A 25285-nucleotide genomic window follows, 5' to 3' on the forward strand; every position below is an offset into this window, starting at 1 on the left:
GTTGTCATGTTTCTCTTCCCCCCTGACGCTGATTCCCGTTTGTCTCCAGGTCGAGGGTGGGCTTAATTGAAACCCACCGGTAGTTCGGAGCCGGTGGATACCCAACAGAGGTCAATATAGGAGTGATGGCGCTGATTCGTCATGATTAATCGGCTCTACTCTACCTCGTGGGCCGGGGACCCCAAACCCATCTCGGGTCGGAGTGTAACCGACCACAACAACAGTTGTTAGAGGCGCCAGTGCTATACCCTGGGACAGGCCTTGGAATTATGGTCCATAGTGTGGTTGTATGTGTTTTTACCAGTGTGTTTTATAAGAAATAAATCAATTAAGACATGTTATGGTTTCACCCTTCTTTACCCTTATCGATCTGGTCAATGGAAAACCTAACCCAATGCCTAGTCCACTCTGCCCGCTACCTAACGAGCGACATACTGTCCAGAGGGGGTCTGGTGGCAGCGACCCTTAGAAATTAAGATTAGAGTTAAGTTATCCCCTTAAATTTAGTGACCCCAGAATCTGGCAGTATAAATTGGTGGCTATAGCGGTGGGATGGTTTTAATCATTGATCAAATCCGAGGGAATTGAAGCTGTGATTTAGGTTGCAGAAAAAGAACAATAATAGAGGAGTAAGGTAAGGGTGGTGTAGGTGTTGGAAAAAAAAACCCGCCCCCTTACACAGGTGGCACGGAAATGATGTAATTTACATGGTATCAAGGTCAGGAGGAATAAATGTGATACTGTGGGTAATTTTTGTGTTTAAATGTGAGCTGTAATAACCATTTCTCCGTGCATCTACCTAACCATGTCACTGTGGCTAATGAATATTTCAGAGTGCTAATAATCTTGTAATGGAAATTTTTTCCAGTGTACAGTATAGTGTAATTCTGTGCAAAAATTTTTTTGAGGTTACGGAGATGTTGAAAACAGTTCACGGCAAATACTTTATTTGGAGTTAGGTTAGAACATGGGTCTCGAGAAAATTAGAAATCTGCTTTAAAGTAAAGTGCACAGTAAAATGGATTGAAAAGTGTCTGAAAATGTCTGAAAACAGAGGTTAGCTACCTAATTTTTTTTTGCAGTCTTTTGTGAAATCTCAGAAAAGTGTTGGTTGTATGCCAAGGTAAATTTTTTTTGGGTGCCTTTCTGCACTGGTACCATAGCAATTGTTGTGATCACCTGAGTTAATACTTGGTTATTTACAGACAATGAGGGACATTGATCATGTGCCGTGTTACGAGTGTCGTGGACAGTGTCGATTTCTGAGTGTACCGGAAGGCCATAATTATATTAAGGTTATGTAACAGTGTTATTTGTAATTGACATAATATGGGTGTAGTTGTTTTAATTTTAATTGGAAGTGTTTTAGTTATACGTTGAGGTCAGAATTGGGCAAGTGAATTTATTTGTATAACCTGTGTTGTGTTAGGTCCCTGAGTATTTTGTATTTTTTGTATTGTTTCTATTAGTATGATTTTTAGTGCAAAGGGCATTAGTTCTAGCAGTGTAGACTGACTGGCATGGTCAGTAAGTGTGTTTTATGTTTAGATGAGAGCTAATACATGTATAATTTCAGCAATTGCTTTGAGGGGTTGAGGACTCTGTGGTGATATGGACATCTGTGAAAGAATGCAATCTTTGAAAATTTATTGTAGAAAATACATGTAAGGACTCCCAAGTGTGAGTACAACAGAGTACATTGTGAAGTGATTAGTGTTAAAATCATGGCAATTGAAAAGTCATTCAATACTTGTTGAGTACCGAAGGGACAGTCTCGTAAAGTATTACCATATTACCACTGATTTTTTTTTGTGAGCATGACTCAGTTATGTGTCTCAGAATTTTTTTTTTGGGTTGTTGACTTCGTCAGTCGTACTGAAGTCACCCCAACATTATAAATCCCAGTTCCTACGAACTGAAGTCCGGAAATCCAGTTGCTGCCTATGTTGTCGAAAGGAAAAATCTCAGTTATGTGTGTCAGAATTTTTTTTGGGGTTGTTGACTTCGTCAGTCGTACTGAAGTCACCCCAACATTATAAATCCCAGTTCTTACGAACTGAAGTCCGGAAATCCAGTTGCTGCCTATGTTGTCGAAAAGAAAAATCTCAGTTGTGTGTGTCAGAATTTTTTTTGGGTTGTTGACTCACTCCGAGTGAGGGAGTCACCCCGACTTTCAAATACCAGTTTTTCTGAACTGTGAGATAGGAAATACGTGTCTTGTGTTATGAACCCCAATGTGTATGTCTAGAACCATGGTTTTGTGTTGAAAAGGTGAATTATTATTGAAATGAAGTAGTAATCTGAGGAAGTGTCTGATGTAACTAATTTCCTATTCATAGACAAGAATTTAAATTCCAGAGTATATGTAATTTCATGCAGAGTACTTTGTTGTATCTGTAATGTCAGAGTCACTGTTTATGTGTTAGTGCCAAAATATGTTGAGGTATTATGCTGATGAACTGTTGCGGGAATGTTCCCCATACTATATTGTACGGAAATAAGAATTGATAAGTTGTTGCAGGTATAGGTAGCAGAGACTCGAGTATGAAATTACTTCTACACTGGGTGAATGACAATTCAACTGTTAAATCATGAACACTGGTGAACACTGATAATCACTACAATTGACTGAATTAACTGACTGGCTAGGAAACACAGAACATACCTGGAGACAAACGGGAATCAGCGTCAGGGGACGCGCTTCCTCGCCATCTCGAGCTTATATACCCCTGAGTTGCCAGTGATCGCTACTCACGCAATGACAATAATCACAAACAAACTAACTTTTACTCATTCAAAGATGACCCTCAGTTGACAAAGGTCTGGCGAATTACTAAAGTTGATTTACACAGACTAATTCAAGGTTGCGTTTGCCAGTAGAGAGTGCAATAAACGTAGTGACAACTGTGTTCGAAAGCTGGGCTTACTGAGAGTGGTCCTGAGGGTAAAACAGGTGGGAAATACACGTCTCACCTGAGATTCTACAAGCGCGGTGGATTTGAATATTATGTAGCGTAATATGAATTTAAACGGGTTTTTAGGAATGACAATGAGGTGCGCAGTACATAGCCTTCCCCCTCCAAGGATTCATATTATGCGGAATAATAGGCAAAAGCACTAACGCGGCAGTGCACATACATTCGACATATCTTAACAGTTCGCGAGTACAGTACCTTAATACATAAAACAGAACTTAAGGAGACTTAAACGTTTTGAGTTAATGATATAGCCCAATTAATGTCTCCAGGAAGTGGCAAACCACATCCTTACTTTAGTATGTAATTTAGGATTGAGACATATAATTATAAAGCATAAGGTCACAATAGATATGAAAGTGTATATGTGAGAACCAGAATAATATCAAAGTGAAAATTAAAGATTGGAAACTGTAGGCCTAGTTCAGTGAGAGACGCGAGCCATCTTCCTTAATGACGCCCGCTCTCTCACCAAAACAGGTCAGTGAACTCCATCGTACTCCATTCAGCCCTAAATTGACTTACCTAGCAGTTTTTTACATCTTAAAACCATGCCTCATAATATAAAGTGAAGCAATAGTTGCAGTTGTGTATGTGTGGTGATAAAAGCCCATCAGGCCTTGCTTAGTGACGCCCACTCTCTCACCAAAACAGGTACGCACGCAGCCAGAGTGTCGGCCATTACCACCACTGTGAGGAACTCACCATATGTGGTGTGTCTGCTTATGGCCACGATGCACCTCAACTGTGAATCTGTGGATACCCTACATATCACCACCCAAGATAGGAAAAAATAATTGTATGTTTGAGAAGTTTCGCGGTAGGTACGTGGAGCGACTTAATAATACCAGGCGTGGAACCAGTGCTGGTATGATTACTTGGGAATAATCCCATCTACCCAGCAAGAGTAGAGTGTGACGAGGTACCTGGTATGTAAACCTAAGAATACCAAGGAGTTCCATACTGGTAGATGTGGAGTGTATAAGAGATGTGGTGTTATAACATGTGTTGTTATACTCTAACATGTGGTGCAGTCTGATGTTATGGTAAGAAAGAATGACCGAGGAAAGGAGGTCATTGGTTGTTATGAAGAATGAAGATGATAATAGTAGTTATTTGATGAAGGACATACTGTATATTGATGTGAAGTGTAATGAGCATAATAGTGGTTCTTCTGATGAAGGCCACCTCTTTTTGTATTGTGATTGGATGCAATATGTGTTTATAAGGAATAAATTAGTCAGTTGTGTTCTGACCTCAGTTGTGTTCTGACCTCACTAGGGGAAAGGTCACGGTAGGGTTAGCTCTGGAGGGATAATTAACAGATATGGCCAGTGATATGTGCGGTCTTGGGTATGAGAGTTTGTTGACCAAACTGGAGTGGTCCACTGAAGAATTGGCGAGGGCCAAGCTAGAAATTGAGAGGGCCACGTTGGAGAACCTGAAATTAAGGAAAGAGCTGGCGAAGTTAAAAGGAGAGGCTGGACGAGTAAAGCCAGTGTCTGACGAAAAATCAAGCGAGTGGAAAATTGTGAGTAGTGGGAAGACAAAGCTGGTGGTGAAGAAGCACACGAAGGATACGACAACAACGACAACAACAGCTAAGTGTACCAACCCGTTCAGTCCCTTGATAGACGAATTGGACGTTAGTACAGTCAGGGGCAGGGATGACAAGGAAGGTAAAAACAAAAATAGGATGAGGGTGTGTTTGCCAGGAGCTGGGGTGGGGGATATAATTGAGAGGATGGACAATATCTTGTCTGGTAATGGGAACAAACCCATTATCTGCCTCAGTGCAGGAGGCAATGATATTGGCCGGTGTAGGAGCGAGGAACTTCTTGGTAAGTTCAAGGCAGCTATAGATCGTATTAGGACTAAGGGAGGGATCCCTATCATATGCTGTGTCCTGCCTAGAAGGAGAGTTGGCAGTGAATGGTTGTCAAGGGCAGTTGGTGTTAACGACCGTCTTGACAGATATTGCAAGTCAATATCAGTCCCATTCATTGACAACTGGGACAACTTCTATGGCAGAAGGGACCTTTATGCTAGGGATGGGGTGCACCTGTCTAGGGATGGAGTAGCAACCCTGGCTGGGGCTCTAGAGGGGGCAGTTCAAAAGATATCGAAGTCTTTAAACTGCTAAGAGAACATATGGGCACGGGGGTGGAGGAGACTGCAGTGGGAGCGGGTAAACAAGGCGAAAGATTACAGGGAAATAGTGTTAGGAATGATGACAAAACTAAATTAGACAGGGAGTTTAAAACTAAACGCGGTAAGGGGAGGACTCAGAACACGACTAACTTAAATGTATACTACGCGAACAGTAGAAGTATGAGAAACAAAATGGATGATATTAAGGCCTTGGTATGTACCGAAGAAATCGATATAATTGCATTCACTGAAACATGGATCAACCTAGACACACGTGAATTACCAGTCGAATACCAAATTGCGGGTTACAAACTGTTCCATACCGATAGGCAGACCAGGAAAGGAGGCGGAGTAGCAATCTATGTTAGGGATAATCTGAAGTGTGAAATAAATAAGGAAATAAAAACTGAGAGGAATACAGAAACAATTTGGATAGAATTAAGCGACGGTCGGGAAAAATTAATCACAGGAGTAATATATAGACCCCCCAATCTTGATAGCCAATGAGCGACTTATCTGGGATGAAATGCGCAGGGCTTCCATACACAACAAAGTCTGTATAGTAGGCGACTTTAACCTTGGCCAAATAGATTGGACTGTCCTTACGGGTAACTCAGAATCAGAGGATTTTCTCGAGACGATCCAGGACTGTTTCCTAAGTCAACATATAACCGAACCCACACGGGGTAATAATATACTGGATTTAGTTCTGTCAAACAGAGAAAACCTCATTAGCAATGTCGAGGTAGGGAACGAACTTGCAAACAGCCATCACAAAGAAATTCGATTCCAGTTAGATTTTCAGGGCAGACGTAAGGAAAATTCCACTAAAGTACCAGATTTCAGAAGGGCAAACTTTGACAGTTTAAAGAGGCAGCTGAGAGAGGGAGTGTGGCTCTTGGCCAGGAACCTGACAAATGACTCGGACCTGATAACGAGATCTGAGATTGCCGAGTTCCACGACACTTAAATAGTGACATTTAATGGACAAAAGGCAGAACATACCATACAAAAAAATCAGATCAGACAACAATGACCCTAAATGGATAAATAATTATTTAAAGAACATCATTGGCCAAAGGAAGGCTATAGGTACATAAATCGTGGCTTAAATTCACCGACTATTATAGGGTATTGGGCGAAAGAGGGTTAAAAACCGAGATAAGGAAAGCAAAGAGGAATAATGAGGTAAGGATAGCAAGGGAGGCGAAGACAAACCCCAAAGGATTCTACCAAATGTATCAAACTAAAACACGAGAAAAGATTGGACCAATACTGTCAGACTTCGGCGAGCTCACTGATAACGACGGAGAAATGAGCAATAATTTGAATAAATATTTTTCAACAGTTTTCACCACCGAAAATTTAAACATGACACCCGAGGCACCGACTCTATTCAGAGATAGTGAAGAAAACAAATTAAGTGAGATAGTAGTGACTAGTAACGATGTTAGTAAGCAAATAGACAAACTAAAGCCTAATAAGTCACCTGGTCCCGGCGAGATATTTCCACAGAGTATTGTGCTGAATGTGCAATTATTTTCATATGCCCAGCAAAGTTGTTTAACATGTCCTTAAAACCGGTGTAGTACCAGAATCCTGGAGGATAGCGAATGTAATACCGATTTTCAAGAAAGGGGATAGATCACTATCCTCTAACTACCGCCCAATCAGCCTAACATCAATAGTAGGCAAATTACTGGAAGCAATCATTTCAAACTATTCGAAATCACCTGGAGAAGCACCGATTGATCAATGATTCCCAGCATGGCTTCACAAGCGGACGTTCTTGTCTAACTAATCTATTAACATTCTTTTCATCAGTTTTCGAATCGGTGGACGAGGGGCACAATTAAGATGTGGTATATCTCGACTTTAGCAAAGCCTTCGACAGAGTCCCCCACGAAGGACTAATTAGAAAGGTAGAAGCTCATGGCATCAAAGGTAACATCCTTAAATGGATTAGGGCGTGGTTACAGGACAGGAAACAGTGAGTGAGCATTAACTGCACTAAGTCCCATTGGAGCAACGTCACAAGTGGAGTTCCCCAAGGCTCAGTACTTGGACCATTATTATTTATTATATACATAAACGACATAGATATCGGCATAAACAGCAACATAAGTAAATTTGCTGGATGACACTAAAATAGGACGGTTATCAAATCCGACGAGACTCGGCAAAACCACAGGAAGATCTTAAACAAATTCTTTTTCTTTAATGGTCTGAAAAATGGCAGATAAATTCAACGTCGACAAATGTAAAGTACTCAGTATAGAGATGTAAACAGGGAAACCAGATACCAGAGATGAACAACGATGCCATAGAGAAATCCGATCAAGTAGAGAGATTTAGAGTAATGATAAGTAGGAACCTTAAGCCAACAATGTGTTTTTGCTCAGAACAAGGCTAATAAAGTAATGGGTTCATAACAAAGGAGTGTTAGTTACAAGACTGAAGCGAGGTCATCCTAAAACTGTATCTATGTTTGTGAGACCACACCTGGGATTACGCAGTTCAGTTCTGGTCACCTTATTACAGAATGGATATATAGAATCTGGAAAGAATTCAGAGGAGAATGACAAGACTAATCCCGGGCATTAGGAACCTTGAGTATAGAGACAGGTTAAAAGTATCTAAATTTGCACTCCCTTGAGAGACGTTGAGCGAGGGCGACCTGATAGAGGTGTACAAGTGGAAGGCAGGCTAAAAACAAAAGGACATTACAAAAGGTACTCAAATATCCAACCAGGAGCGAACTCTGTAACAATGGTTTTAAATTAGGACAAATTTAGATTTAGGCGTGAAATAGGTTAACACTGGTTTTGAAACAGAGTAGTGATGAATGGAACAAGTTACCAAATATCATTAACTCGAATACGTTGAATTGTTTTCAATATAGGTTGATGTCATGGCGAGCAATAGGGGTTGGGTGTAAACGGGACTGCCCAGTATGGGCCAATAGGCCCGCTGCAGTTTCCTCCATTCTTATGTTCTTATGTTCTTAAGTCATGATTGATGTTTCACCCTTCTTCCCACTGTCGATTTGGTCAATGAAAATCCCAACCAAATGCCTAGCTTACTCTGCCCGGTACGTAACGAGCTACATACTGTCCAGGGGGGTCTGGTGGCAGCGACCTTAAAATTAAGAGTAGAGTTAAGTTATCTCCTTAGAATTAGTGACCCCAGAATCGGTTGTTATGAAGAATGAAGATGATAATAGTAGTTATTTGATGATGGACATACTGTATATTGATGTGAAGTGTAATGAGCATAATAGTGGTTCTTCTGATGAAGGCCACTTTATTGTATTGTGATTGGATGCAATATGTGTTTATAAGGAATAAATTAGTTAAGTCATGATTGATGTTTCTCCCTTCTTCCCCTATCGATCTTGTCAATGAAAAACCTAACCCAATGCCTAGTCCACTCTGCCCGCTATTTAACGAACTACTGCCCAGAGGGGGTCTGGTGGCAGCAACCTTAGAAAAATTAGAATAGGATTAAGTTATCCTTAGACTTAGCGTGACTGGGTCTGGCAGTATACTCGAACAGGTATAAGGAAAAGCTTCAATTAAAGTTACATCTTAAAGTCACGTATTAGCTCAGATGAACCAACGAGCAAATTGACTCACTAAATTCACAAACATTTTTCCTCCTGAAAATGAGAATCTTGAAATATAACTCACTGACTAACTGAATGGAGACTGTATATTTGTTATTAATTATTGTGTGGTGGTACTTTTTATTTACGAAAGGAATTTGTATACAGCACAGTACAGTATATAAGGTTAGAAACCGGAGAGAGACTCCATTCAATCTTGTGGTCATGTTTGTTATTAAGTATTTCTTTTATAAAGAGCCGTGGTGATGGACGATAACACCTTAATAATAGTTGCATGTTAGCTGCTCACCTTATCCTATCAACTTTGGCTGGTTAGGCCAAAAACTATTACTCTCTGAGTTACATATAGAATACTTCCTTTTACTAAATGGTTATAGGATTTTTTGCAGAAGCAGCTAGCTGTTGAGTGTGTCAATTAATCTGGAATGGATGGTATGATAAAGGAGAAGACAAGGCCACACGCGGTGATTAACGTCGCCTGCCACTGATGTTTATCAAGCCTGTGTTGTGTTTAAGATACTTAAGGTGACAAGGTAGTGTAGTTGTTGGTGCAGTGCAGTTGTGTTGACAGGTGGTGACGTCTATTTAGAGGATATAGGTAAAAATTTTGGAGTAACGTAACAATTTCTCTAATCCGGAATGTATCGGGGCATTTGAACAACTTTCCTCAATTCGTTTACATGCAAGTCAGTACACATGATTGATAATCTCACCATAAACAGTTGATTGCATTAAAATAAACCTTGATACGAGTGATAAGATACATAAATCCCATAATTTTCAGTTGATTAAGAGAACGTAACTTTGTACGGTATGAGTTTAGTGTTCTGTCAGACGATATAAACCTCGACAGGTTCATTTTATAAGCTTAGTCACCAGGAAGGTGTGTACACTTTTATTAATTTTATAAAATTTTTGAACAAACTGCACCCAAATATGGTTGATGTGCGGTGTCTCCAGGTGTTTGACAAGCTAACATTTTGGCTTCGTTTTTATGTAATTTCTTATTTGAATGTCTTTGCTTTAATCTTGGGAATAATCTGATTTCTTGTGCTGATGATATTCTTGCCTGTGGTACTAGCATGATGCATGCACAATAAAATCTATTCTTTCTTGGATTTTTCGTCCTTTAGAAATCAATGAAATATCAAACTTTCGTAGTCTCTAGTTTGGCTCTTCATCCGAACAAGGAGCTCATTTGTCAGACATTGTAACAGACATCATACGTGGCCCATGCTAACTGAGGTCCCACCGAATACAGTGACCGTATGATATTTATAATCTTATGAGCTAATACTCACATTCGATATCTATATGAATCATTCTTGAGCTCTGGTCTATGTTAACACTTTAACCACAAAAAGGCATAAAATAACATCACCATTCTCATTAAAAAAGGCTAGAACATCATAAATTCTCATACAATTTAAGTAAGCAAATTTACAAAAACTGTTCACTGAAAACGACATCACTAGTTGTCAATTACAAGAAACATGACAGTTGGCAAGTAAATCTACATCACTCAGGAACCTATATATGCTGTAATAATGTGAAAACATCTGTATTATACATATTTGAAAATCATATCTGGGTGAAACGCTTTAAAACTGGAGGTTTCGAGTTCATTCATCCGTGGATCATAACATTTGAAACGAAGATTGACAACTCGGAGTGAAGCAGGTGGAAAGTGTGAAAGGGTGTACATAGACAATACTGAGTATACAAACAATGTAGAGACCGCAGAAAGAATCTACACCCAAATTACTTGTTCACTTGGCGATTTGGGATTTCTGATTCTGTGATGCACAATATGTTATATCCTCTATACTCACGTATAGTTAAAATAGGCAAATTAACAAGAATGCCAAGCACATGACCTTAACGAAACAAAGCTTTCACTGGATCATATATATTCTACAGTGTGTAAAAAATATCTCCCTGCCAGGTAATGAATTACGTGTGAGAATATCACATAGTTTATCACAATGTATATCTGATCTAAAGTAACATTATTTAAAGATATATACGACTTCTTGCAAGAGGAGAACAATATAAATGACAATTTTTATGCTAAAATTCTACGATTTCGCATCACTTGCTGTGGCAAAAATTAGCATGTTTTCAAATTGGAACAATGTAGGTATGACTTTCACCGACATAATATGTTGGCATAAAGAATAAGATGGAGTCAGTTTAAAGCAGAAAAGTTTTTCATCATCAATGGCAGAGACTCGGTGGAGTGGGTCAGGATTCTTTGTTCGGTGTGTCTGCATATTGTATAAGACTGAAAAAGGTGCTGATATTTTTTTTACTGACTGGACGCATGCACAAATGCAGGAACATAATGCAAATAAACAATACAGGTATATAATGCGAATAAACAATGCGGGTATATAATGCTAATAAAGTTGCAGGTATATTATGCAAATAGACAATGTGCGTATATATAATACAAGAAAAGACAATGCAGGTATATATATAATGCAAATAGACAGTAAGGAGGTATATGTGGCAAATAAACAATGCGGAAGCAAACATATAACGGTAAAGCATATACAGTAAAATTAATGTTAAGGATGAAGCAATTATTGCCTAACATAATAAGGGAATCATTTCAACCATAAAATGGCGAAGGTAGTGAGCAATCCATAATTATAACGTATGACTCAACACAGGGGAGTTGAAACGTTTAATACCTTATCAAGAGTTATCAGGAGCCGGAATATGATCCATATTATCCTAGAAGTCTGTACTTTCATAAATGGCCATAGTTTAGGGATGCTGTACTGTGGCTAAAACATGTTTAAAATTTGATTAAGCCCAATTTATGTCGTGTGAACTTGTTACAACCATACCACTGTTAAGTACCTTGTGTTAATACACACCTTGTTATTGTACAGTAGTAACTAAACTTTTTCTTTCTCTTGAATAAAATTTGGAGAAAAAGAAAAATATCAAAAACAAGACTATAGGATATCTAAAGACAAAAACTCGTATTCCTTATACGTATATTGTCACTGTGTCGCTTTACTAAATAGTCATAAAAAGTCTTTCATCTAGTATACAATAACTACAGAACCTTAATAAACATAACTGTGTGAAAGTTTGAAAAAATTTAAGTTTAAGAAACACAAATTAAGGCTAAACTAAGGGACAAGGAAAGAAACGCTTTATTTGCCTTCTGGTTAATCAAAACCCACCATACCGCCAAGTGTCAAGAACCTTTACAATTTTATGACAACTTACGATAAAAGGACTCCTTCACACACACCCCGGAGCCCAGTATACTGACCTCTCTCTGCCTCTGGGTCTGCAACATGTCACTAGTTCCGTGTTGAGTTTCCGGTGGTCATATTGGTATGGAGCACTACCCATTATGTTTGGAAAAAAGGTTTCATGGCTCAGGTCCTGTACTTGTTTACCTGGGTTTCTCGCCAATTGTATACAGCTTCAGAGAGATCGGTAGGCTGTAGGGTGAGAACACAACTTATAGACCATCAAAAGCAGGACAGTTGTGTTGATTCTGTCTTCAGTGCTGTTGTTGTTTCTAGGAGCTGTTCATTGGTGTTTATGTTTTTTCCTTCGTGCTCTCAGGAAAATATGAACACAGTACTGGTACTGTGATGTAGGAAGCAACTACCAACCATCTCCTCTCAGTAACAGCTGAATTTCTTATGACCATTATCGGGCCTCCGGGGAAGAAAGGTGCAAAGACTGGCTGAACATTCCTCTTTGCCATGCTCTAGTTAGAGGTCTTTGAAGGATAGAAAACCTCTTTCAAGTCCCCCAACTTACATTAATTTGTTTTCTTCCACTGTTACAGTTACAATAAGTGCCAAGAAGTAGTTACAATAATGTTGTCAATGGTTACAAAAATATGTCAAATAGTTACAATGCTGTATCAAGTATTTACAATAATGTGTTAAACAGTTACAACAATGTGTCAAGTAGTTAAAATAATGTTTCAAGCAGGTTACAATAATTTTGCAAATGGTTACAATAATGTTTCAAATGGTGACAATAATGTCTCAAGTAGTTACAATAATGCTATCAAAATGATTTTAAATAATGTGGCAAGCAGTTACAATAATGTGTCAAGTAGTTAAAAAATGTGTATAGGTTTATTCAAAAGCATAAATTTATATATATTATTTAACATTAGTAGTAAACCTAATATATAATGTAGTGGGAGATATACGAGAATATAATGACCCAGATAATAAATATATAAATATGATGCAGCTTGGATTTAAGGTGTCGTGATTGTGGCATGAAGTGCAATTAAAGCGTTAAATTTGTGACTACGTTAGCGCTTGGTCTCGAAGACATGTATTGTGTGAGTGAACGTCAGTTGTCGTAGAGCAACACACACGTGTAGTCTCCGGCATCCTCTGTGAAAGTCGTGGAAGACCCGAAGGTAGGAATGAGGTATATGGGTGCCGCTGCGGGGTACACGTAGCGGTTGGTGAGTGGACCATCTGGCCACCGGGTGTGTAGTGGAGTACCGCCACTGTAGCTTGTAGTGGATTCAGGGTTGTCTGTGGTGGACACCTCCTCTCTACAGAACATGAAAGCTTCCTCCAGGTGATTTAATATTCGCAAACGTGCAAGTTAACAATGACTGCTTGAGCTGACGACTCGTCGTGGAGGGTAAGCAGGTGGAAAAGGATTCTTCAGGGAAAAACAGAGTACTGCAGTGACGAACCTCGCCTGCATGTTGACGTTGTGATAGGGTGACATGTTGACACCTTCTGTTGGTATTGTTAACTATAATAATATTGAAAGCTTAGATCCTCTTCTCCTCTATAGTATGTTGAAGAGATATACATGACTTGAGGAAAATTTTGACGCTGGTATATAAATGATCAGGGTTCTGAGTTGCCGGGTTTCACAGTGACATGTTATCAGTGGTGGCGAAACTCCCGCCGCCTTCATTTTAGACACTTCGCACATATTATTGTCCCGGACACGGCGTGATGTACTCGGGTGTGAGACTTTTCTGGTGACAAACCGTACCATGCTTAAAATCATGTAGATTTGTTTGTGTCATTTTATCAACACTTTTGTCTGACTTATGTTACTTCTATTTTATTTGTCAATCAAGTGACCCATTTACAATTATGAAATTGTATACTTTCAGCATTCTGGTTGCTAAAGCTCTTTCATTAACCTTTGGGTGATGTCACTGATGTCTAACTCATTGATGTCACCGCATATCACTAGTTTAGCACATGGAAATCTGGATCTCAGGGAGTCAGCAGTGTCTATAATATGAGTAATCAGTACATTAGCTGTTGGTGCGCGGGGGGGATGATAGCATACACAGACAATGAGGGAGGCAAGCTGGCGGGGTGGGAGGTGGGAGTGACCTGAACCCACAAGCTTCTGCATCTTCAGGTACATTAACACCTAGGGTGATGGTTTGAGGTCACTGCAACAGTACAGAACTACACCCCCACCTCTCCTGTCGTTTCTAAGGTGGTGAAATAACTCATAGTTTTATGGCACAGATCTCAGGAACAATTTGCCACGCCTCGGTAATCGCCACAATAACTGCACCAGCTGAGTTCACTGCGACATTGACCTCCTCCACCTTGTTGCATAAAGATGTGACATTGACAGCAGGGATGGTAAGCTGTACCATAGTCGCGGCACTTCATAGCGAGTACACTGTCTTTCAAGTACTGGCTTGACTTTTCAATGCTTGCTCGGTGTGATGATAGGGATTCGTCTGGGAATGCGGCGACCCTGTCTGCAGCCGCGGTTGTGGAAGATACTCAGCGCCTTTAGTAGAGTGATGGTGTGGGTGGAGGATAGCCGGCACCAGACTTCAGCCGAAACAGGTCGGTGCGACGATATCGTGCCACTGAACACACATATTCACAAGTCTGGCACTTACAGTCACTGACACCTTGAAAATACGCACTGTCTACCCGTAAAAGTACTGAACTACCTAAGTAACTACAGGTCGACTTGATGACCTTGGCTGCTGCTGAGCGCCAGGAGACACGTCCTCACTCAGTGAGGTCACTTATGTGTATGTAAATAATTGTGGGGAGTAAAAAATGAGTAAAGTTTATTAAAATAAGTAATTAGAAAGTATTAACTAGCGTTAAGAAAGTTAAAATCACAGTATAAAATATTAAATTATGGGCGGTAGCCTGATTTGGTAGTGATAATAAATCTGACTAAGTTTTGTGTCAGCAGTCGTGGTTACACTTTAAGATTAAGTAGAAGTAAGTTAGTTAGCTGTTAATTAATAATTTATAAGTTAGTTTAGTTTATTTTAATAAAATGTAAAATTAGAGTGTTTATTAGTAAATTAAATTAGTATATAACAAAGATGAAACTGTAGACGCCGGGGTATGAAATAGGATTAGATACCCTATTACACCTGGGAGTAAAATTTAAATGCTTGAATATTAATAGTTATATTCTTTAAACTCAAAGAATTTAAGGGATTTAGTCTTGTTAGAGGAACTTGTTCTATAAACGATAAGACACGCAGAATCTTACTTATCTTGGTAAATTTCACAGTTTGTATACCGTCATTATTAAATAATCTTGAAAAAAAGCCAATTATTGGGATTAAAAAAAATTTAATATGTTAGATCAAGGTACAGCTGATAGATAAGTAGAAATGAGTTACAATAATATTTATTTATAACGGATTGTAAAATAGAATTATTTGCAAAGAAGGTGGATGTAATTGTAAAAAGAGTTTAATAGCTTTTTGATATGAGCTCTAAATTATGTACACATATCGCCCGTCACTTCTGCCTAAAAATGCAAAATAAGTCGCAACATAGTAGGTAGACTGAAAGTGTCCCTAGAAATAATCAAAATAAAGCTTTATGGTTTAGCATCTCACTTACGTTGAGAAGGTTTATCGTACAAATCGATTATATTTTGAGCATTATAGGTCTTTGCTATTGTTATTCAGTGTTAAGAATATAAATGAGAAAAATATTTTATATAAAAAGAGAGTAAGTAGAAATTCAAATTTTGAATCGAAAACTGAGAAAAAGACCAAAGTTAAAATTTTTTAAAAGAATAGTGAAATAAATGAAAATTTAATAATAAGTAAGCACGAGTAAATTTTTGTACCTTGTTGTCAGGGAAAATTAAAATTTTAAAAGTAGTTTTATCCCGAAAAAGGAAGAGCAAAATTAATAAAAAGGTTATTGTGGCATAAATATCTTAATATTAATTTAGTGGTGAAATGTTAAACTATTCCCTTTGATATCTGGTTTTTAGAAAAATGAATTTAATTCAGTTTCTTAGCATTTAAAGAAAGTTAAATGTAAGAATAGGAGGGTTGAGCTCTTATTCAAAAAAATATAAAATAGTACAGAAGAAAACTTATTTTATTGAAGTTGAATTCTAGGGCTTAGAAGTAGCCATATGAATAAAGTGTTTTAACTAATTTTAAATTCAGTGCTATTTATATACTTCTTGTAGTTGTATCTAAAAAATATTAATAATCTTTTGTATTTATAGATACAATGATTTTATTAATAGAAAATTTTGTAAATACAAAATCTTAAAACATTAATAAATCTTTTAAATATTGATTAAAGTTGGTTACAACCTGGCAACAAAAGGTCTGCCTGTTTATCAAAAAACATGTCTATATGATGGTTAATAAAGTCTAACCTGCCTACTGATCAAACTAAAGGGCAGCGGTATTTTAAATCGTGCGAAGGTAGCATAGTCATTAGCCCTTAATTGGAAGGTTTGTATGACCGGTTGGACAAGAAGCAAATTGTCTCCAACACAAAAATCGAATTTGAATTTTATGAAAAGTCTTAAAATATTTTAGAGGAACATAAGACCCTATAAAGCTTAATAATTTAGTATATAATTAGATGAGTTGAAAGTTTAATATTATTTATACACTAAATTATTTCGTTGGGGCGACGATGATATAATTTGTAACTGTTTAAATTCAAAATACAGAGATATTTGTGTGTAATGATCCTTGTTGTTGATTAAAAATTTAAGTTACTTTAGGGATAACAGCGTTATTTTGAGAGTTCATATCGACAAAAAAGTTTGCGACCTCGATGTTGAATTAAAAATTCGCCATGGCGTAGGAGTTGTGGAGGTAGGGCTGTTCGACCTTGAAATTTTTACATGATTTGAGTTCAAACCGGCGTGAGCCAGGTTGGTTTCTATCTTTTAAGAAAGCAAGAATTACTTTAGTACGAAAGGATTTAGTAATTAAAATAATTTTTAAGTGTAGATTAACTATATTACTTTGGCAGATATGATGCATTAGACTTAGGATCTAATTAGATAGAGTTTTCTATAAACAATAAACATTTATTCAAAAATGTTTGAATAAAACAGTTTGTGATAGCTTTAGTTATATTTGTGAGTTATTTAATTTTAATTATTTGTGTTCTTGTAGGTGTCGCATTTGTTACTTTGCTAGAACGTAAAATTTTGGGGTACATCCAAATTCGTAAAGGACCAAATAAAGTTGGTTTTATTGGGCTGCTACAACCCTTTGCGGATGCTGTGAAGTTATTTACTAAAGAGCAAACCGTACCTGTAAAATCTAATTTTCTTCCATATTATGCTTCACCTGATTTAAGTTTGTTTACTGCATTAATTGTGTGGCTAGTAATTCCTTATGAAGTTGGAATAATAAATTTAAATATAGGAGTACTTTTTTTCTTGTGTTGTTTAAGATTAGGAGTTTATTCGACTATAAGAGCTGGCTGAGCTTCTAATTGTAAATATTCTTTGTTAGGTAGGCTTCGTGCCGTTGCTCAGACTATTTCTTATGAAGTAAGTCTTGCTTTAATTTTGCTTTCTTTTATCTTTTTAGTTGGCGGTTTCAGTCTAGAACTTTTTAACTTATACCAAGAGAGTGTATGATTTTTGTGGGTTACATTGCCGTTAGCTTTAATTTGGTTTGCTTCTTGTTTAGCTGAGACAAACCGAACTCCCTTTGATTTTGCGGAAGGTGAATCAGAGTTAGTGTCGGGATTTAATACTGAGTACAGAAGAGGTGGTTTCGCTTTAATTTTTATAGCTGAGTATGCTAGAATTTTGTTCATAAGTGCACTGTTCGCACTATTATTTTTAGGTGGGGGACCCTCTAGTCCCCTTTTTTATGCAAAGTTGGTAGGAATAAGATTTGCATTTATCTGAGTTCGAGGAACTCTTCCTCGTCTTCGTTACGATAAGTTAATAGGGTTAGCTTGAAAAAGATTTTTACCAGTTTCTCTTAATTATTTAATTTTTTTCATAGGGATACAAATATTATGTTACTGTTTTATAATTTAGTTTATAACTAATTTAGTATATTGAAAATATAATGGCAGCTAAGACGTTTTAGTGTCCTTATTGATGTTTTCAAAACATCTGTTTTAAATAAACTAAACTGTCAGTCAAGCAGTTATCTCATTATAAGAGTGAAAGAGGATTAAAAATGGAGTAAAGGAAATATACTTCTGTTAGGATTTGTCCTGTAATAACAAAAGGATCTTCAACAGGTCGAGCTCCAATTCAGGTTAGTAGAATAACAATTGCAATTAAAGATCAAAATAGAATTTGATTAAGAGGATAAAAGGTTAGTCTTCGAAATTTAGAAGTATGGGTAAAAGGTAAAATTATTAAAATTGCAATTGATGTGGCTAGAGCGATTACTCCCCCCAATTTGTTTGGAATTGACCGCAAGAGGGCATACGCAAATAAGAAGTATTATTCAGGTTAAATGTGTGCTGGTGTAACTAGTGGGTTAGCTGGCACAAAATTGTCAGGGTCTCCAAGGACGTAGGGGTTTTAGAAGAGTTAGTAAAATTAGTGCAGTCAGTATAACTATAAATCCAACAACATCTTTAAAAGTAAAATAAGGATGAAATGGAACTTTATCAATATGTCTCGCAATTCCAAGTGGGTTGTTAGCTCCAGTTTGGTGAATAAACAAGATATGAATAAGAGTTGCAGCTGCTACTAAAAATGGTAACAAAAAATGAATTGTAAAAAATCGAGTCAGCGTTGCATTATCAACTGCAAACCCACCTCAGATTCATTGCACAAGTTCAGTCCCAATATAGGGGATAGCAGAAAAAAGGTTAGTAATAACTGTTGCACCTCAGAAAGATATTTGACCCCAAGGTAAAACATAACCTAGAAAAGCTGTTGCTATAACTATGAATAAAATAACAACTCCCACTATTCAAGCATGAAAAAATAAATAGGATCCGTAATATATACCAAGTCCGATATGTAAGTAGCGACAAATAAAGAAAAAAGAAGCCCCATTAGCATGGAGTGTACGAAGAAGTCATCCGTAATTTACATCTCGACAAATATGAGCAACACTAGAGAAAGCTAAATCAATATGAGCAGTATAGTGTATAGCGAGAAAAAGACCAGTAACAATTTGGACAACTAAGCACAAGCCTAATAAAGACCCAAAGTTTCAGAATGTTGAGATATTTCTTGGAATAGGTATATCTACTAAAGCTCCGTTAGCAATTTTAAAGAGGAGATAGCTTTTGCGAATAGGTGTCGTCATTAATAGGATAATCGAAGTGGCCTTGAATAAAGATTAACAATTTTTACAATAACCATAAGAGTTAATAGAAGATAAAGGACTATGAATAGAGTAAAAGATATTGTTGGCGGCCAATAAATAGTTCTTACCAGAGTAGAAGTAGCATCAAGTGAAAACATATCTAAAGAAATTGCCGATCTAAGAATAGAAATATCAGGAGTAACATAAAGAGGGTCTTTTAGCAATACAAAAACTGTTAAAAATAGAGAAAACCTTGAAATATCTATTAAAGCTGTAGCTGAGAATTTGAATTGTTTGTTAGAAGCAAGAGAGGCAACATAAATAAATAACACTAATATAGCTCCTAAAAAAATAAGAAAAAGAATGTATGAGAATCAAAAAGAGCTGTTGTTTAATCCTGCAGCAAGTGAAATCATAACAGTTTGTATCAATAATGTAAGACCTATAGATAAAGGATGAATAAGACGTGTGAAGAGCAATGAAGTTGCAAAAATAAGAGGAAGAATAAAGAATAAGATTTTAGAGAATAGTTTAATAAAATATTAGTTTTGGGAATTAAAGATAAAAGTTTACTTTTTTCTCTGAAGTTTTAAGAAAATAAATTTCATTTTTGGTTTACAAGACCAAAGTTTTGGTTTAAACTATTAAAACTAATGTCAATTCTTAGATTAATGTTTATTTTCGTTCCTCTTATCGTTGTTTTCTGTGGGTTATGAAATTTTGTTTCTAACCGAAAACATTTACTTAGAGTTCTTCTTAGTTTAGAATTTATTATATTAGGCATTTTTTGAGTCATAGTAATTTGTTTAGCTAAAGTAGGAATCGAAGCCTATTTCACTTTATTTTTTTTGACTATGGCAGCTTGTGAAGGTGCTTTGGGTCTTTCTTTGTTGATTTCTATTGTGCGGACTCATGGTAACGATTGTTTCAGAAGATTTAGAGCAGTGGTTCTCAACCTTGTTTGCCCCATGCACCCCTTTCACCATATGTCAGAATGTCATTCCCCCCCCTCCTTTCCAAGATTGTCTGCCTCAAAAAGTGCATTCCAAATAATATGCATATAACACTGAAAATCCTTTATTTTTTCCATATTAGTACATATACATTTACAATTTTACATGGATTATTTTTATAGTGGAGTTTTACAAATTAAATGCCAATTGAAAATGTTGATGGATTTATAAAACTTGAATAAAAGTAAAATATTTTTTTTTTTATTTATAATGAATTACTTAACAGAACAAACTGAAGCATAATGCAATAAACAAAAATTTCAATAGAATACCAGGATATTGTAAATTTATAATTAATTTTATTCAGATGAAGATTACAGTCAATGAGAAACCTGTGATTGTTTTTTCTTCGCCAATTCTGGGATACGCGGAGGAGTGCTTGAAAGGGCACAACGCAGGTCATTTTCTACCTCTAATCTACTACGTTGCTTCGTTTTAATTTGCAACAGAGTTTAAAAGCCTGACTCACAAAGATATGTCGACACAAACGGAAGCAATGCACGGATAGCTCTTTCTGCCACTTTTGGGTAGGAATCGCACATCAAGGGCCAAAATTCTGTGATTGATTTCTCATCGAACATATCTCTTGCTCCCGAATCAGTTCCCCCCCCCCCTGAAAACCTGAATTCCCCCCCTGGTTGAGAACCTCTGATTTAGAACATTACAATGTTAAAGTTTATTTTTATAAATATTTTATTGATTGCGTTTGTTAAGGAGTGATGGTTCATCCAAATTTCTTTATTTTTTAATGTGTTTTATTTTTAGGTGTTTTATAGGACATGATTTTTCTGTTTCAGGGTTAGGATTAAGATAAGGTTCTGACCACCTAGGTTTTATTCTGATTATGTTAAGAATGTGGATTATGGCTTTAGTTGTTTGTGCAAGCCAAAGAATTAAAAAAACAAATAACTCTCCTAGGGGGTTTTTAATTGTAAATTTACTATTGTTGTTAGCATTACTTTTAACGTTTTCAGCAACAGATTATCTTTTGTTTTATATTAGGTTTGAAAGATCTTTAATTCCTACTTTAATTTTAATTTTAGGCTGAGGTTACCAACCTGAGCGAATCCAGGCTGGAGTCTATACATTATTTTATACGTTGTTTGCTTCTTTACCTTTGCTTGTTTCTGTATTAAGATTTTACAGATTGGGCGGTAGGTTAACGATAGGTTTAGTTCCTTGGGTTGAAAGATCTAATATTATTACTTTTTGTGATATTTTTGCACAATTTTTGCTTTTGTAGTAAAGCTTCCTATATATCTAGTTCATTTATGACTTCCTAAGGCCCATGTTGAAGCTCCTGTAGCTGGGTCTATAATTTTGGCTGGTGTTTTATTAAAATTAGGTGGTTATGCTTTGATTCGAGTGCTTTTCTTGTATCCCGAAGAAAATAAAATATTTTCTTGATTTTGAGTTAGTGTCAGAATTTTAGGTGGGGTAATTGTAAGATTCATGTGTTTACGTCAGGTTGATAGTAAGTCATTGATTGCTTATTCTTCAGTAGCTCATATAGGCTTGGTATTGAGAGGATTAGTGGTTTTTGGTTGATGAGGCCAAACTGGAGCCGTAGTAATTATGGTAGGGCATGGACTATGTTCTTCTGGATTTTTTTGTCTTGCTAATATAGTCTACGAGCGTTTAGGAAGTCGAAGATTACTGGTGAATAAAGGTTCATTAAATTTTATACCAAGTTCGGGATTATGGTGATTTTTATTAAGAATTGGTAATATAGCGGCTCCCCCTACTATTAATTTATTAGGGGAAATCAGATTAATTTTAGGTGTAGTAAAGTGAAGAAAACTTAGCATATTTGGGATTGGTTTGCTATCTTTTTTTAGAGCTGCGTATACTTTATATATATACTCAATAAGACAGCATGGGCTGTTTTTTAATTCATTGTTTTCATGTTGTTCGGGAAAAGTTTCTGAATACTTAGTCTTAATATTACATTGATTGCCTTTAAATGTTCTTATTGTAAAAACAGTTATAATCTTACCAAGATTTTGGTTTAAATAGTTTAATAAAAACGTTGGTTTGTGGTGCCGAAATTATAAGTTATTTGTTTTAAACCGTGATTTGATATATTACTATACATTTAACTAGGTTGGTATTTCTATGTAGAAGAGCTTTTAGTTGCATTTTGTTGTCTCTCATAAGTTTATATTATAACAGTGCAACAATAATTGAATGGGAAATCATAACTTTAAATTCTTCTTCATTTGTAATGACTTAAATTTTTGATTGGATTTCTTTCATATTTTTAGGATTTGTACTTTTTATTTCTTCAATAGTGTTATTTTACAGAGGTGATTATATAGAAGGAGACAAAAGATTTAATCGCTTCATATACGTATTTAGTTCTTCCTTGTGTACTATCTATAGGTGCTTTAATTGTAAGGCCAAATATAATTAGAATCTTGTTGGGTTGGGATGGTCTAGGTTTAGTATCATATGCATTAGTTATTTTTTACCAAAATGAAAAATCTGCAAACGCAGGAATACTAACAGTTGTGTCTAATCGGGTTGGTGACGTTGCTATTCTCCTCAGAATTTCTTTGATATTCATAGCAGGGGGTTGAAATTTTATTTTGTACAGAAGATATATAAGGGATTCTAATTTGTTATTAATAAAGTGCTTAGTTGTCTTAGCAGCTATAACAAAAAGAGCACAAATTCCTTTTTCTGCTTGGCTTCCAGCTGCTATGGCAGCTCCTACTCCAGTGTCTGCTTTAGTCCATTCTTCTACTCTGGTTACGGCAGGTGTTTACTTATTAATTCGTTTTAGCCCAGCTTTAATGGGGTCAGAAGCTCAATCTGTTTTATTAATCATTTCTTGTCTAACAATATTATAGCAGGGTTAGGGGCTAACTTCGAGTATGATTTAAAAAAGATTATTGCTTTATCAACATTAAGTCAACTTGGTGTTATATTAAGAATTTTAGCTCTCGGTTTTGCTGATTTAGCCTTTTTCCATTTATTGGCTCATGCTTTGTTCAAAGCACTGTTATTTATATGTGCTGGAGTAGTTATTCATGCTGTAAAAGAATATCAAGATATTCGTTGTATGGGGAGATTAGTTTTTAGAATACCTTTAACTAGAACTTGCATAAATTTGGCTAATTTAGCTTTATGTGGAATACCATTTTTGGCAGGGTTTTATTCTAAAGATTTAATTTTGGAAGTGGCTTTTATAAGAAATATAAATTTATTGGCTTTCATTTTATATGCTTTGGCCACAGGATTAACTGTTTGTTATAGATTTCGTTTAGTTTATTACAGTTTGACAGGTTTATTTAATTTAAGGAGGATAAGCCAAGTTAACGATAAAAGTGTTGTTATAACTAGATCAATGATAAGATTGAGAATTGGTGGTGTCACAGGTGGAGCCTTCTTATCTTGGGTAATCTTCCCTGAATCATATATAATTTGTTTAACTTTTACATTTAAAGTGTTGGCTTTAGCATTAAGAGTGTTAGGTGCTTTAATTGGTTACCTTTTAAATATTATAAGTGTAAACTATAGGTTGCATAATGTTGTGTTTATAGGGTCTATGTGGTTTATACCTTTTTTATCTACATTTAATCTGAATCACGCTAGGTTAAAAACTGCGGGTGCATGTATGAAGGTTGGTGATTATGGATGGTCCGAGCATTTTGGTGGTCAAGGTTTGTATTCTAACGTTATGCATCAATCAGGGTGCCTTCAAGTTTCTCAGAGTAGGGGTGTGAGAATTTATATAAAAAGGTTTCTATTCTGGGTAATTGTTGTATTTTTTATCATAATTTACTTATATAATTTAAGATTAGAAATTTGCTTTGAAGCAGCAACGGTGGCAAATTTGCCTGTAAGTAAAAATTTCATAACCAAAAACACATCTTGTTTAACCAAAATCGAATTTTTTTGTAATCAAAATTTTTAGAAGTTAATACTTCAGTTCTACAACGAAAATGTAGCGTGTTATTTACACTATAAAAACGAAATATAAACGGAATTCAACCGCTTAAAATGAAGTTAGAAGCTTCGTTTTTTGGCATAAACATTTCCTTGAAAGGGATATAAAATCCAGTTTCATCATTAACAGTGATGGGCCTCTATTTTGGCTTCTTTCAAAGATTAAAGATCTACAAAAGATCAAAGCTTAGGCCGAAACTAAGTGCGATACTTCGCTTTTTAATCTTAAAGCTAGTTTATAAAAACACCTTATGAATTCAACTCATAAATCATAAATTGAATATAGCTCTAGTAGGATCATTCTAAGACACCTTGGTGTCATTCATAGTAAAACCCAAAAAGCAAAATCAATAAAAATAAAACCCCTGTAAGAGCCCAAGAAAATATGTTTGTTAAATGAATAATTGAAGCAAGGGGAAGTAAAAGAGTGATTTCTACATCAAAAATCAAGAAAATAACTGCAATTAAAAAGAATCGTAAAGAAAAAGGAAGTCGTGCTGAGCCTTTAGGATCAAATCCACACTCAAATGGGGAGTTTTTTTCTCGATCTGTAATAAGCTTTTTTGACAAAATAGAAGCAAGGATTATAACTACAGATCTAATTACAAAAGTTGTTGAGATACAATAAATATAATGAAAATTAATTTTTCTAGAAATTCTAGACTTTTTGGTTGGAAGCCAAATATACTTGTTATATTAAAAAATTAATTAACCTCCTCATCAATAGATAAAGATATATAAATATAATCATACAACATCTACATCTACAGAGTCTGCAATTGTAAATGAAGCTTCTACATATTCAAAAGCTTGCAGAGCGGAAAAATAAATTCCTAAAAAAATAGTTAAAGCAAGACTTTGGATTGCTTCTGAATGATTTGATCTAGTAATAGCATGATGTGCTCATGTCACGGTAGCTCCAGATGATAAGAGAATCGTTGTGTTTAAAAGCGGAATTTGGAAAGGATTAAAAGGTTAGATACCAACTGGTGGTCAACATATTCCAATTTTAATTGTTGGTGAAAGTGTACTATGA

General features: G+C 36.1%; 1 long non-coding RNA gene and 1 pseudogene across 1 annotated transcript; both read left to right on the top strand.

Moving 5' to 3' along the window:
- Positions 1–1301: 1301 nt before the first annotated feature.
- On the top strand, positions 1302–16940 carry LOC121857588. Its single transcript, XR_006087239.1, has 4 exons — positions 1302–1315; positions 13787–13790; positions 14774–14777; positions 16711–16940. It is a non-coding gene; the product is annotated as an uncharacterized LOC121857588 (long non-coding RNA).
- A 157-nt stretch (positions 16941–17097) lies between these two features.
- LOC121857586 lies at positions 17098–18012 on the top strand (annotated as a pseudogene).
- The last annotated feature ends 7273 nt before the right edge of the window (positions 18013–25285 follow it).

The sequence above is a fragment of the Homarus americanus genome, unplaced genomic scaffold (assembly GCF_018991925.1).
Source record: "Homarus americanus isolate GMGI-L3 unplaced genomic scaffold, GMGI_Hamer_2.0 scaffold15453, whole genome shotgun sequence".
NCBI classification, from domain to species: Eukaryota; Metazoa; Arthropoda; class Malacostraca; order Decapoda; family Nephropidae; genus Homarus; species Homarus americanus.